This window comes from Mauremys reevesii, linkage group 2 (genome assembly GCF_016161935.1).
Source record: "Mauremys reevesii isolate NIE-2019 linkage group 2, ASM1616193v1, whole genome shotgun sequence".
NCBI classification, from domain to species: domain Eukaryota; kingdom Metazoa; phylum Chordata; order Testudines; family Geoemydidae; genus Mauremys; species Mauremys reevesii.
Genome location: NC_052624.1, coordinates 42834820 through 42850055, shown reverse-complemented (window position 1 = coordinate 42850055; position 15236 = coordinate 42834820). Strand labels below are relative to the sequence as shown.

Here is a 15236-nt window from a genome sequence, read left to right as displayed (position 1 = left end):
TCAAAATGTGATAGCTTCAGATTTGCATTTCTGGCCAAAGTCTAGAATAAAAAACATATGTAAATATTGATTCTGCATCTCAGATCTACCAATGTGGCTGGACATGTAAATTCTCTTGATTGACAAGCAACAGCAATCAATGCCAGTGTCAAATTGCTGGCATTTTCCATTCTTCATATGCTTTCCTCATCCAAGATGATTTTCCCCCAAACTGAGCAACCTGGCACTCAGTATAAAACATAAGAGAACAAAAAGCAAATTGTTCTCTGGTACAGAGCTGGTGCTGATTGTGCCGACAGATTTTCACCCTATGGCTTTAGGCAAAGCATCCATGATAATGCTTGCTTGAGCTCTCTGCAGATTTTGACACCAGTCAGTCAGTCAAGAGATACAAGACTATTGACTTGCCTATGAGACTCTGATGGAACAGACAGTCACGTCAGGTGGGCGACAGTTGTTTTTCTCTGACAGAGCCCAAAAAGTTGTAATGAGGAGCTGCTCCTCTTCCCTGAAAGCTATCTGCTGTGGGATTGCACAGGGCTAAGTCCTGTTTTCCTCTCTTGATCTATATAAAGCCACTAGAGGAAATTGTTAGACCCCATGTATTACAGTGCTATCAACAGGCTAACACCCCATGCTGGCCCTTCCCTTCTTCAAGAATGACCAATATTGTCTCCCAGCTGTTTTACTGTTTCAGCAGGTGGGGGTGGAATTTGAACTCTGGATGAAAAATAGCTGGCTCGAGCTGTATTAGGATAAAATAGAGAGAATACTAATCAAAAAAAGGAAAGTACTTGGAGGATCTGGTAGAACTAGCAATTAGTTGCCCACAGAAGAGGGCATCTGTTTGCCAATAGTTAAGGTACTGTAGTGTCTCAGGGCCCTATGGATGCTCCAATAAACTATACCAGCTAGAATGAGGCTCCAGCTAGCTAAAAATATTCACTCCTTACTTCGTCTTGCAGATTTAGGCATAGTGATCCATACTTTTTGTGTTCCTAGATTAGATTACAGAAGCTGGGAATGGGCAACAGGGAATTCATCACTTGACGATTACCTGTTCTGTTCATTCCCTCTGAAGCACCTGGCATTGGCCACTGTCAGAAGACAGGATACTGGGCTAGATGGACCATTGGTCTGACCCAGTATGGCCATTCTTATGTTCTTGGTTTGGCTACAATGTGAAGGCTATGTGGAAGCTGCAACTGCCCATTATGCTGCAGACAACTGCCAAAAGATAAAGAATAGGTGAGAGAAAATAGCACTTGTACTCTGCATGTTCTCCTCACCCAATTCCAATTTCTATTTAAATTATATTGGGCTAACTATACAATAGAGGGAAAAGTTGCTATGAATATTAATTTTGAGTTCAAATAAATACGAACATCAGTTGTGCTCACTTTGTGTTCACTTTCCCACAAACATTACAGCACTCCAGTTTTTCTAGCACAGTATCACTGGACTTCTGTAACTAGCCAACACAGCACATTTCTAAATCTGAATATCAAACAACCACAATGAGATGTGTGTGCAATTCATACCAAAGGAAGAAATTCATGAACAATTCTGAGGAACAACAATTCAAGAATTTCAAGATCTTCTCACAAGCATTTTGCAAACAAACATTGGAGGCAAAATTCTAAATCATTCACCTGCATGTCATGATCCTCAGAGTACCCAAATTATCAGGCACAAAGTGAACTTGGTGACCACCTATCCCTGCATAACTAACTACCGCAGCTGTGGCTGATAGGCCCCAGTGTGAAGCTCACCAATCTAGGAAATGGAGCAGTCTCACTAGAGAGTTCTAGGCTTCTTTAATTCCTGGAGACGAGAGATCAGGATGAATGCAATTCTTTCTTCTTTTAGATCCAGTGCAAGATTCATGGTTGGTCCTCTCTTCCCCCCTCCAAACAGTAAAATGGACAACAACTTCCTCCTGGCAGACAACCACCAAGATAAACCCGTCAGAGTCCCTCCCTCAAAGCAATCTTCACTCCATTGTATTAAGTTTATGCTGATGTAATGCTATTGATTATCAGAGCAGTTGCACTTGCTTAAAACAAGTGTAACAGTATGGAGAACTGAGCCGCTTCAGATTTAGACTTAGGTATGAAGACTTGCACTCATACACCTTGCACAATAACTCTGAATTTGGCCCACTGAGTGACAGGAGTCTAAGCTAGCATAAATCACAAACTGAGGGGACAGAAGAGAATGTAACAAGAAAAGCAACTAACAGGGGTGTAAGAATGTGTAAGTTAAAGTAGGGCAAACTTTTTAATTTACACCTTCTGTCCTAAACTTCTTTGCATTCACATATTGCTATTTGGTTATAAGTAGATCAAAGAGTCCAACTGCGAATAATTGGAGTCTAAAGGCTTTTCTACATGGTGCATTAGCACACACCAGCTGGGGTATAAATTCTAGTATGTACTAGTGTGTCACGCACTGTCTGTCTGCACGGACCCCCTGCTGCACACTAAAAGTTCTCTAGTGTGCATTTATGTACTTCCATTTCGAACTATACTATGTCAATGCACATTAAGGAACTTTTAGTGTGTGCCAGTAGGATCCACAAGCATGGTTACATCACATCTAAACTACAAACTTTTGCCAACATAAATTATGTCAGAATAAGGCTGCTGCAGTTAGTACATCACTTGGCTGTGTGCATGCTTGGCTCCCTGCATATTCAGTGCTCGTTTTCATGTACAGTGAGGTGCACCGTGGCTAGGTATCCCAGTGTGCAATTGTCCATCAACCTTCACACATTGTCTTTTGGAACGTTTTGGCAATGCATGATGGAGCAGAAACAAGTTATGCAGGGATGACTGGGATGGCAGGGTCAAGTTCCCATCACGTAACTTTCTCCACTCCATAATGCCATCTCACTCCCATAATTTTTTGCACCGATTTTTAAAATCCCACAAACCTGTGCAGAATTTGTCACTGTCTGCCATCGCTGACAGGGCATGGAGTCTGCACAGCTCTGCACTATTGCCATGAGCAATTCAAGCATAGGACTCACAATCATCTTGTATTTGCAGAACTGAAAAAGCCACAGGGAACATGACAATTTTCTGGAGGGCAGATTGCTGTGGAACATAGCAAGAACCAATCCAAGGTTGTTGGTGGCATTCATGGAGCAGCTGCACAAGGTGTAGCATTGCTTCTGGGCTTAAGAAACAAGCACTGACTGGTCAGATCACATCATAATGTAGGTTTGGGATGATGAGCAGTGGCTGCCAAACATTCCTGGATCTGTGTGCCAAACTCACCCTAGTCCTCCAGCATAGCGGACACAAGAATGAGAACTGCACTGACAGTGGAGAAGTGATTAGCAATCACACTGTGGAAACTTGCAACACCAGATTGCTACACATCAGCAGGAAATCATTTTGCAGTTGGAAAAGCCACAGTAAGGGCCATTGTTATGCAAATGTGTAGGGCAATTAGTCATCTCCTGCTACACAGGATTGTGACTTTTGGCAACATGCAGGACGTAATGGATTTATTTGCAGCGATAGGGTTTCTGAACCAACAGACAGCACACATATCCCTTTTTGGCACCAGACCACCTTGCCACAGAGTACATTAACATAACTATTTGTCTATGGTTTTGCAAGTACTGGTAGATCACAGGGGATGCTTCACCGATAGCAGTGTTGGTTGGTCAGGGAAGGTGCATGACACTTGCATATTTAAGAACATAGGACTGTTCAGAAAACTACAAATAGGGACTTTCTTTCCTGATGGGAAGATTTTCTTTGGCAACATTGAAATGCCAACAGTGATCCTGGGGAATCTAGTCTACTCCTTGCTAATGTAGCTGTAAACTGGCCACCTCAACAGCACCAAGGAAATATTCAACTACCAGCTCTGTAGGTGCAGAATGACAGTGGAATGTGCTTTTGGTAGATTGCAAGGGCACTAGCCTTATTAACTCGCAAGATTGGATCTCAGTAAGAAAAATATCCCGATGGTTATAGCCACCTGCTGCATCCTGCATAATATCTGTGAAGTGAAGGGGGAAAGTTGCTGCTGGGTGGAGGGCAGTGGCTGTCTGCTGAGTTTGAGCAGCCAGACATAAGAGTTATCAGAAGAGCACAACGCAGCACTATGCAGCTCAGGGAGGCCTTGAGTGAGCACTTTAACAGCAAGTCACAGTAATGCGTTGTGGTGTACTGTGCTCTAGCTGGCCCCGCAGTTTGGGGGCCTGTTAGGAATTGTGTAGTGCTTGGTGCACATTGTTAGAGGGCTTTCCCTCCACCCTCCCACTTCCCTGGTTCTTGCCATGCAGACAGCAAGCAGCAAAAGACCAGAAGTCCAAAGTGCAGACAATGCAATGTTTATTGGGGTTAATTTCCAGCAAGCATGATTCCAATTTCCCTACCTACTTCCTGTTTGACCTCAGTTTATATAGCAATAGTCTCAGCGATCCCTTAACCAATCATTTTACTGAAATCTATCTAACCAATCCTAGCATACTGTAACAATTCTCTAACCAATTATATCCCACTACCCTAATTAACTTACACCTAGTAAAATTGATTATACAGCAGACAGAAACAATTAGAGAACCAGACAGATTAACAATAGAAAAGTGGGGGCCATAAAGATAAAACAATACAGAAATGAGAGTTTCACAACCACAACCATTGGTAAGTGATTTCTTTCCAGACAGGATGCTATCAAACTAAGTTTTGGGTTTTTTTTAAAACCATCTTTATCTGGTGGTGATAGGCACTATCAGGACAGGATTGTATTCCTAACAGCCCAATACCACCTTATTTCAATGTGACTGGTTTGGAATGTGAGGATGTGACCATACGCTTCCCAGCTTATGGCTGCCCCTGCTGCTTAGCCAAAGGCTTTAGCCTAAGAACAAGGCCTCAGACTATCCTAGTGAGAGGAGGCCCATACACAGGCAGACTTGTGATTTTGATTCTTTGTTTTATACCTCTATAACTAGCTAAGTGATAAAAATACACCTAAATTATTAAAGTATAGGTCTTTACAGGCAGGTCTGCATATCTATATTCTAACACACATCTATAAATGTAACATTGATAATGCACCTACTAATTTTGTGATGCTTGCTGTAAATTTATGATTATTACATTATGTTTGTCACTGATCCTACGAGTTGTGTCAAAGTGCATAATCACAAGTTAAGTGAGTGCCTTCAATACTGCCAGCCATTCTGCAGCATATATTGGGCACTGTAACAAGTTCAGCACTCACCTCTCACGAGCACCCCCCAGTTTAGTGCAAGTGCCTGCAGTCGCTCAGTTTGTGGAATGGGGTAGCACCTGCCTCTCATGAGCACCCCTCATTGGTTGATGGTTTCTTCAGTGACACAGCCCTCCAGCTGAGACACACACACCATCTGTAGGTGGAACAGAACAAATCCCTTCCAAGGCATACAGTCTTTACTTTCTCCCGGCTCTGGTATGGGAATGTACCTCTAGGGCTTCCTCCCTGGAGACACTGTCTTCCTGCAGCCCTCCCTGGACTCAGTCCTTACTTAGTCACAGCAGCCAGCCAGCAGCTCCTTCATTACTCCCTGGGTCCCTACCCGCTCTGAGCTGTCCACGGTCCTGATGTTCTTTTAGCCATCCAAGAGCATGATCCTCTCTCTTTCAGCTCCAGGCAGCAACTGACTGACTCTGTCTCTGCTGCTCCTTTTTATATGGCCCTCCTGGCTCCTGACTGACTGATCCTGCAGCCCCTCTGACTGACAGTTTCCCCTGCAGCCACTCTAGGCTGCTTGGAGGACTTCATTTCTGCTCCTATCTGGGACGAGGTGTGGCCTAATCCACCCTGTCAGAGGAACTAATAAAAATTATTTCCCAAACAAACAATAGAGTTATATTGAGTAACAAAAACACTTAAAAAATTCTGTGCAAGTTAAAAGCAAATACATTAACACCTTAATAAATTATGGAACAGAGTTTAAAGGGGAAGGAACATTCATGTCCATTTTAGCTACACATATATCAGTTGTGGCTGTCACAAGTCAGTGTACATGAAGCTGTGTTTGTCCCTAATGCCCCCCTGGGTGGTAGGGGTAGTGATGTGGCACCTGATGCCACATGCAATGTTCAGGGGGTGTAGGAAGATGCTAAAATGGACTTCTCCATGGACTGCACAGGGAGACAAGTATGGGATTGTTGAATCTGTAGGTCCACAAGAGCCCGCAACACCTGTGTTTGCTGATGGAGAAGCTCCATTATGTCTTGGTGCATCTTTCTCACCTTTTGCAGCTGGGACTCCTGGGCCTTTCTTCTGTCTGCACTTTCCTTCTTCATATAGTCTACAATATTCATCCTCCAGGCCCTCTGTTTGTGGGCTGATGCAGCACTGGCTCTCAGGATCTCGCTGAACATGTTATCCCAAGTCTGCTTCTTTCTCCTCCTTTTCTGACTCTGGTGTTCCGCAGTTGTGGAGGGAGAACCCCTCAAAGCTATAATGGCAGCAGCTACAGATAAAACATACAGAGGTACCATTGTCAGTATAGTAATAACAGAAAGTGAAAGTTAAGATTCAGAACTCCCAGGGCCAGCTCCGGGCACCAGCGCAGCAAGCAGGTGCTTGGGGCGGCCAACAGAAAGGGGTTCTTCGGCAGCAGTTTGGCTGTGGGTCCCTCAGTCCCTCTCGGAGGGAAGGACCTGCTGCCGAATTGCCACCGAAGAATGAAGTGGCACGGTAGAGCTGCCACCAAAGTGCTGCCAATTTGCGGGTTTTTTTTCTTTCCGCTGCTGGGGGCGGCAAAAATGCTGGAGCTGGCCCTGAGAACTCCCTTCTTTGCTCCCCTAAAGTGTTAAACACAACATGATTATTGACACTTCTGTGTCAGAGGGCTTGTGCATGGCACCACTCACAGCTCCAGCCATGGTAAGTACAGCCTGCCAGGCATGAGGGATATGAGCATAGTTGCATGAAACAATGAGTCTAGGGCAATAGCACTGCATACTGGCACCATTTCCCACAGGCAGTGGTGATTTTAACTGATATCTCACTCCTGAAGGTAACAAAGGCATAGAGTGCACAGCTATTATTGGCATCCCAAAGATGCCAAGCTTGTATGCTGCTAGCCTGTTTACTGCAACCCTGCCAACATTATCACTGACTGGAATGGGAATGGTCCTTCTGGGGGAAGAAATAAGGCTGCCATCCCTAGAAATCTTTGGGAGAGCATTGCAGAGTACCTCCATGAAAGCTTCATGAGATCTCTCAGGAGGATTCAAGGACATACCTGTATACATAAACAAACTGCTCCTTCCCCTCTTCCCCCACCCCTGCCTAACTCTGTAAGGGAATGAAAAAGCGGACAACTCTAGCTCTCTTTATTTTACCGCTACCTCCTCTAGTACGAGTAAAATAATGAAAACTGTGTTTGGGGCACCATCAGTGTAAAGGGAAATAAATTTGCACACTTACTCAAGGTTCCTTCCCCTGCATCAGGCTCACCCATGCTCAGCTGCCAGGAGTGACTGGATTGCAGCATAGCTGGATTCCCCAATTGGATGTTCCTCATCCTCCTCCTCCTTGTCCTTGCAGTTCATGCCAGGGACCTGGGACTTTGGTTCCTCTGAGGTATCCACGGTGGGGTCTCCATCAAGTATGGCATGCAGCTCTTTGGAAAAGTGGCAGGTCTGCAGCTTGGTACTGGCCTTCTGATATGCCTGCTGCAGTTCCTTCTCTTTCACACAGCACCGCTGCTGATCCCTGTTGCACCCATTCTCCTGCATCCCCCATGAAATCTGCTTGTAGATGTCCATGTTTCTACAGCTGGTCCATAGCTGTGCTTGCACAGCCTCTTGTCACCATAGGCCCTGGAGATCCAATATCTCCTGCCTACTCCAGAGTGCATCTGGAACATGTAGCTGGCATGGTCAGCTGGGAAGTTGCACATAACAGTGGAGAGATGCTAGGTGTTCTTGCCAAGCTGGACAATCATTAAAAGGCATTTGAAAATTCACAGTTTTAAAGGGGGGCCTTCAGTCTCCATGATCCCTGGACAGCAGAATTCACAATTGTGACCAGAGCAGCGAGTGTCAGGCATTGTGAGACAGCTGCTGGAGGACTGTTAGGGTCAACATAGGTAACACAGTGTTTATCTTCATGCTGCATCAACCTCAATACATTGACCATGGTTCAACATCAGACGGGAAGGTGGTATTACTATGTTGGCATAATGGGAGATTGCATCTGTGGGAGACAAATTTAAGTGTAGACACATTTACAACTAGGTCAATGCAAGCCAACTTTGTAGTGTAGACTAGGCCTTAGTGGTGCAAACTAGAATTCACACCATGCAGACAAGCCCTAAGCTACACAATTTTACAATCTGGTAAACTGATTCAGCAGTCACATGTGACCTCCTGCTCTTCTGAAACGGAGTTCCATCTAAAATAAATCTGTCAAGCAGCATGATCAGACTACAATGTTTGGTTGTACCTCTACTTCATTTTTGGAATCCTTGTGCCCTGCTTTCCTGGCCTCATGATGTCTTTTTCATCATATTTATTGCAAGTAAAAATGAAAGTGTCCACAATGCAAACTGAAATGGAGAAGGAGCTATTTGATGCAGTCAGTACTGGGGGAAAATTCTGTCATAGAAGAGAGGATAAGAGGGGACAATGAGGCAGAAAAGCCCCCAGAATATTCAGTGCTTCTATTGATTGCTGTTGTGACTGTTAGTTATGAGTCCTAGCTGGTGGACTCTGAGGTTACAAAATTCTATGTGCAAGTGAAAGGTTCATCTGCTCAACAGCCATAACTGCAGTGTGCACGATGATGGTTCTGTACAATGCAGAGATACACTTCATTATGTGATAAGAAACTACATACAATATCAAGAAAATGCAAAAGAGCAGTGAAGATGCAAGGTAGAACCCTATAGTGATTGCAGGCAATACCTAAATCAAAGATCTAGCATTGCAATTCTTCACAAATGAGGATGAATTTGAGTCAGTGATCTTAAAATAATTCTCATTGTCCCTGAGATGATGATTGTCAATCTTGAAGGCCTTTCAAAAGTATACATAGATTGGACGCCAAATATGATTTCAACTACAGAGCTGCTGTCAGATCCATATTACCTCTCATTTCCAGTACATTATTAGAAATGGAATTACCGGTAAGCGTAAGTTGCTCCTGATTACACTGCCAGACAAAAAAAGTCACCTGGTGTGGGAATATAAGTAGAGTAAATTGATCAAAGAATTTAACTGAGTGGCTAGAATTAAATTGAAATATTTCCAGTCAGTATTAACCATTTTGCCTTGAACATACCAGCATGCAGCAGTGACAGTAACAATAACTCTCCTGTGCCCCAGCGTATCTTCTGTATAAATATAAAAACTGAATGTATAGAGGTGGTTGGAAAAATTCTGATGAAACGTGTTTTCAGAATTAACCCTTTTGTTGAAATCTAACAGATTTGCGGAGATGGTTTGATTTTGACTAAGTTACTCCAGCAGCCAGGCAGAGGTCCTTCAGAACTCTGTCAATCAAGTTTGCTGACAGCTTTCCCACCCAGCTCCTTGGCAGCCTGCTTGGCTGACTGCCTCCAACTTGGAGCCATGAACCCTAGAAGTCCTGGGGTCCCAGATAGACTGCTGTGGAGCTGGGGCTCCATTCCCTTTCAGGAAGAATTTCAAATCTTGAGTTTTGCTCCAATGAATGAATTGAATAAAAGTAAATTTCAAAATATTGCATTCCTCTGTGAAAGGGAATACCTTTATCTGCCCAGCTGTATTGCTGTATGAGTCACCTTCTAGATTACTACACTAGAGCCATTGTAGACCCAAAGTTAAGGTTGGGTCCTATTTAGCACTTAAAGCCTCTGTTTTTTATATGACACACAGTGTATCTACCAATACTTTTCAGCACTTAATCTGAGTAAATCTTTTCATATTTGAGTAAATCTATGAGCTTTCAAGTTCTAAGAAGTTACAAACTGGCCAAAAAAGTTCACATCCAAGACTCATGACTTTTCAGGCCCTTTTAGCTTAAAAGCCATAAACTGTAGCAAGTCAAAACAATATGAGAACAGATGGTCTCTCGGGAGGGGTCAGACAATTTTTTTAATTAATAAAAATGCATTATTCATCATATCTGAATTTTCTGCACTGCAGTTAGCAGAAGGAAAACATTTTCAATATTGGATACTTCTGTTCTACAAAGCAGTAGGCAGAAGCCTTTTTAAATAGCTTAGGACGGGGATACAAGTCTCCCTTTCGTTGTATGTCCCCTAGTAATGGTCCCTGCAATCAAAATGTAGGGCTATCATGATGTCCGGGGGATGGATGAACTAGTCAAGGGGCATGTGTGTTGCTACAAAGGAGATCTTTGACAAAACAGCTTTGTCAAAACCAGGATCTCTGTGCATCGTTCACAATGTGGAACAAAGCCAAATGCTGAAACCTTGACAGTTGATGAAGAATAGAATTCTTGGTTTTGAGCCAGCTCTAATTAGGATCTTCACAAAAAAGCCCAGCCAACTCAGAGCGGAATCCTGTTCTTTGTGCAGGGAGCCATTTAGAAGAGCAGCCCAACACTGCCTGTTGTCGCAAACGCCTATAAGGTGTGCCCTCCACCTGAAACTGGGAACTAACATGGTGGAAGGGAACATGTTTTATTACTACAGCAGCATATGCAATATGTTGTAGAGGAAGATCTTTGACAAAATAGCAGCTACTTTCATATGTTAAGGGCTGTTATAAAAAGAACTGTGATCAATTGTTCTCCATGTCCACTGAAATAGGGCAAGTAGTAATGGGCTTAATCTGCAGCAGGGGAGATTTAGGTTAAATAATAAAAAAAAACTTTCTAGCTATAAGAATAGTTAAGTTTGGAATAGCCTTTTGAGGGAGGTTGTAGAATCCCCATCACTGGAGGTTTTTAAGAACAGGTTGGATAAATGCCTGTCCGGGATGGTCTAGGTTTACTTGGTCCTGCCTCAGATGACTTTGAGGTTCCTTCCAGCCTGACGTTCCTACAATTCTATGAAAAAGTGAGCTTCATGAAAGTGCCCCGTCCTGAAAGTGGAGCTCTTGAGCCAGCTGGTCCATCAAGGAGCTCCAAGTCCCAACAGTCCATCAACTTCAGAAAATCTAGTGTTTGTAAATGCTACCATTGCTAGGCTAGAGATCCTTTTGTAACCTAAATACTGGGAAATGAATACATGAAAACACTATGTTATATGAGTATTAAGGGTGCTTTCTATATAACCTAGCACAAATCCACTAAAGGAAATAAAACTAGGAATCTAACAATATTTAACACACTCATTCATCTGGAGACATGCCTTGTGCCCCTAAAACAAACACCATACACCAGAAACACCACACCACAGCCTAGGAGGGAGTCCAGGCTTCCAGCACATCCTTCCCCAAACTTCCGTGAGTGTGGCTTTCCAGAGACATTCAAACAAGAGTCACCTCTGTTTACGGTGGCTGGGAGTTTGTACAGACCAACATTAATATGCTCCACCACCAATGTGTTTTTGTGTATTATTTATAATATATTCTGAATTAATACAGTGTATACTAACCTGTACTGCATGGCTACGATTGACTGCCTGGTGCCTGCAGACTCCAGGCTGTGTATTTCTCTGTTGGCAGAAAGGCAAGCAGCCTTTATCCATCACTCTGTGGGGGGCCTCAGAGCTAGCATGCACAATTTAGAGCATAGCTTATTGGGGTGGGAGGTCAAGATACCTTAGAGATGTCCTGGAGACGCATTGAGTCAGCACAAACTATTACAAGTGCCATCATTATAAACTTCAGATATAAAGATAAAAACTGACTTCCCTTGGTGAAAGCCCTTAGTGGTGCTCCAAACTGCTCGCCTGCCCTCCACTAATATAGGAATATACTGCAGGAATATAGGAATTGCTATACTGGCCCAGACCACTGATCCGGTATCCTGTCACAGATGGGGACCAAAACCAGATGCTTTAAAGGCCAGTTAGTGATCAGTTTACATGGTTAATCTCTCTTTATGTCTGAGCTACACATCAATTTTGTACTATTTCGATTAGGAGTGCAATATAAAAAAAAATCAAAATAGTTGTACAAGTACAACTCCTAGCATGGGTGCAATTACATTGCAAAAAAGGTGCCTTATGCTGGTATAACTTACTCCCCTTTCCATATGGACATAGCTATAGCAGTGTAAACATTTTTATACCAATGAAACTGCATCCACGCTGGCTGAGAGCGGGAATCATACCATTTTAATTACACTTAAAGCAGTACAACTTTTGTGTTTAGACAAAAAAGAACTAGATACATTCATGGAGGATAGGTCCATCAATGGCTATTAGCCAGGATGGTGTCCCTAGCCTCTGCTTGCCAGAAGCTGGGAATGAGCAACAGGGGATGGATCACTTGATGATTACCTGTTCTGTTCACTCCCTCTGGGGCACCTTGCACTGGCCACTGTCAGAAGACGGGATACTGGGCTGGATGGACCCTTGGTCTGACCCAGCAGGGCCATTCTTATGTTCTTATGACAAACTTTTAGAATTTATTTATATCCTGCCTAATGCCACTGTCAATGTCCATGTTAGGAGTGCTAGTGCCAAGGTAGGATTCGGGCCTGTATTTTCACCTGAGACAGTATTTTAGGTTTTGCTTGCCTATTTGGTTTTTTAACACGCATACATGCTTACTAATATGTGTAAACAAAGGACAAAGACACTGTATATGTTGCTTCTGCCTAGCCAGATGGGCTTGTTAGTATAATGGGAACAGATAAGAGCAGCTAAAATGTTACTGGGCATGGTGGGAGTATAATATATGAGCGCACACTTTAAGACTGCCTCAACTCCTATCTCAAGGCAAGGTCAAGCAAACAGTTGAGAGGGGCAAGGGGGAATTGGGGGGAATGTAAAACACTAAAAGGCCTGAGAAATGCCTTCCCCTGACCATAGCACAACCTCACTTCTTACCCCTCCCATGGGGTATAAAAGAGGTGGGACAAAAACCCCAGGCCCACGACCCCCCAAAACAGAACATGACCATAAATTGTAAGGGATGGGACTGTGGTTGTGCGTTTCATGCCTGTTAAGGATGGGGGAATGAGACACTGGGAAACAAGGCTCTGTGGTGTCAAAGTTATGGGACACATGCTTGCTGGAAACTAACCCCAATAAATATCATACTGCCTGCACTTCTGAGTTCTGGTCTTCTGCTTTCTGTCTGCATGACAAGAACCAGGGGAGAGAGTGAAGGGAAAGCCCTCTAACAGTCCTTATTGCCCACATAAATATACAATCCTTTCCTGAATCCTCCTAAGCATTTTTGCTCAGTGAGAGAAGGTGGTCCCTTCCTGAGGTGCCCTCCTGAGGCAAGCCACTGTTATATCCTTGGGGGCAGCCAGTTTAGGAAGAAATCACTTGAGGCCAGAGAGCAGACAGCTAACAAAACCACCATTTTATTTACAGACCATAATACTCTAACTCAGTTGCCATAGCAACAGAAACCATGACAACCAAATACACAACATATTCCTCCCCCCCTAATAAGAACATCCCCTAAATAAAAAAAAACAAACACACACTAGACTAGAGAAGGAGGGTAGACTGCCTCCATTCCCGGCTAAACCCTGGGGATTATTTTGCCCCATAACCGTGGGTTTGCCCTAGCTAGAGATCCAGCCGATGAGGAGGCCTTCTGTCTCTAGGTGGATTACGGCGAACTTCTGGTGTTATTGCACCCGAAAGCACTGGGGGCTCAGGGTCCGCAGCACGAACGGGTGAGGAGGTGGTATCAGCTCGTGCTGGGCAAAGGGGTATCTCAGCCGCCGGCAGTAATGGAGGAGAACAGTCAGGAACAGGTGACTCGTGATTCGGTGCTTCACCAGAAGAGGTGAAGTCAGACCCCTCAACTGCAGATGGGTCCTGAGGACTGGCATGACCTGGCAACAGCTGATCTACATGTCGCCTCCAGGTAACATTCTCTGCAGTCCGGACTGTGTAGGAAACAGGTCCTGTTTGAGTGATGACTGTGGCTGGGACCCATTTAGCTCTGGAAGTATAATTCCGAGCCAAAACTGGCTGTCCCGGGCTAAAGGTTGATCTTTTGCTCTGGGTGCCCGTCTGATGACTTGATATTGCTGCTGATGTTGCACAGTTTGTCGGGGTTCAGAAGGTTTCAGCAGATCAAAGCAAGTGCGCAGCTGTCGTCCCAACATTAGAAAGGCTGGGGATGCCTGGGTCGTAGCATGAGGGGTGTTTCTGTAGGAAAGTAAGAAGATATCAAGACGCTTTTGAATTGAGTGTTTTCACCTTGCTGATTTCAAAGCGTTTTTCATTGTCTGCACAAATCTTTCAGCTAATCCGTTGGTGGACGGATGATATGGTGCTGACGTGATGTGGTGTATCCCATTTGCCTTCATAAAATTTTGAAACTCCTGAGAAACGAACTGCGGTCCGTTGTCGCTCACAAGTTGTTCTGGCAGACCAAAACGACTAAAGAGTCCTCGTAGTTTTTTGATAGTACTCTCTGCAGAAGTGGACTGCATTATAGAGACTTCTGGCCATTTAGAATGGGCATCTATTGCCACCAAGAACATGCTTCCTTCAAGGGGGCCAGCAAAGTCAACGTGAATACGTTGCCACGGGTTTTCAGGCCAGTCCCATGGGTGTAGGGGTGCCCACTGGGGTGCATTCCTCACACCCTGACATGACATACAAGCTTTTGCCTTCTCTTCAATAGCGCTGTCCAATCCAGGCCACCAAAAATAGCTTCGTGCAATTTCCTTCATGCGCACTATTCCACAGTGACCGGAATGTAGCTGTTCTAACATCTGTGATCTCAGTGGTGGTGGAATAATGACACGTCTCCCCCACAACAAACAACCAGATTGGACCGATAACTCCATCCGTTTGGACATGTAGGGAACAAGGTCGGATGAGACCGGAGAGGTTTGTCGAGATTTTCCATGCATCACCAGGTCCATAACTTGGGACAATACTGGGTCAACGCGAGTTGCTTTCTTTATCTGAGTAGCAGTGATGGGTGTATTCTCTACCTGTTCAAAGTAGAAGATTTCCTTTTGGGCGCTATCTTGATGTTTGACCGGCAAAGGCAACCTCGAGAGGCCATCTGCATTGCCGTGCAGAGTGGATTTCCGATATTTAATTTCATATGTGTGTGCTGAAAGTAACAATGCCCAACGTTGCATACGACTAGCAGCTAATGGGGGAATGCCTGTGT

At 44.2% G+C, this 15236-nt stretch overlaps 1 long non-coding RNA gene across 1 annotated transcript in view; it reads right to left on the bottom strand.

Moving 5' to 3' along the window:
- Positions 1 to 6014: 6014 nt before the first annotated feature.
- The window catches only part of LOC120398294, a 177364-nt gene continuing 168142 nt past the window's right edge, over positions 6015 to 15236 (bottom strand). The window contains exons 2-3 of the long non-coding RNA XR_005594300.1: positions 7447 to 8217; positions 6015 to 6484 (exon numbers count right to left, since the gene is read on the bottom strand). This is a non-coding gene — a long non-coding RNA (uncharacterized LOC120398294). The remainder of the gene's footprint in view (positions 6485 to 7446; positions 8218 to 15236) is intronic.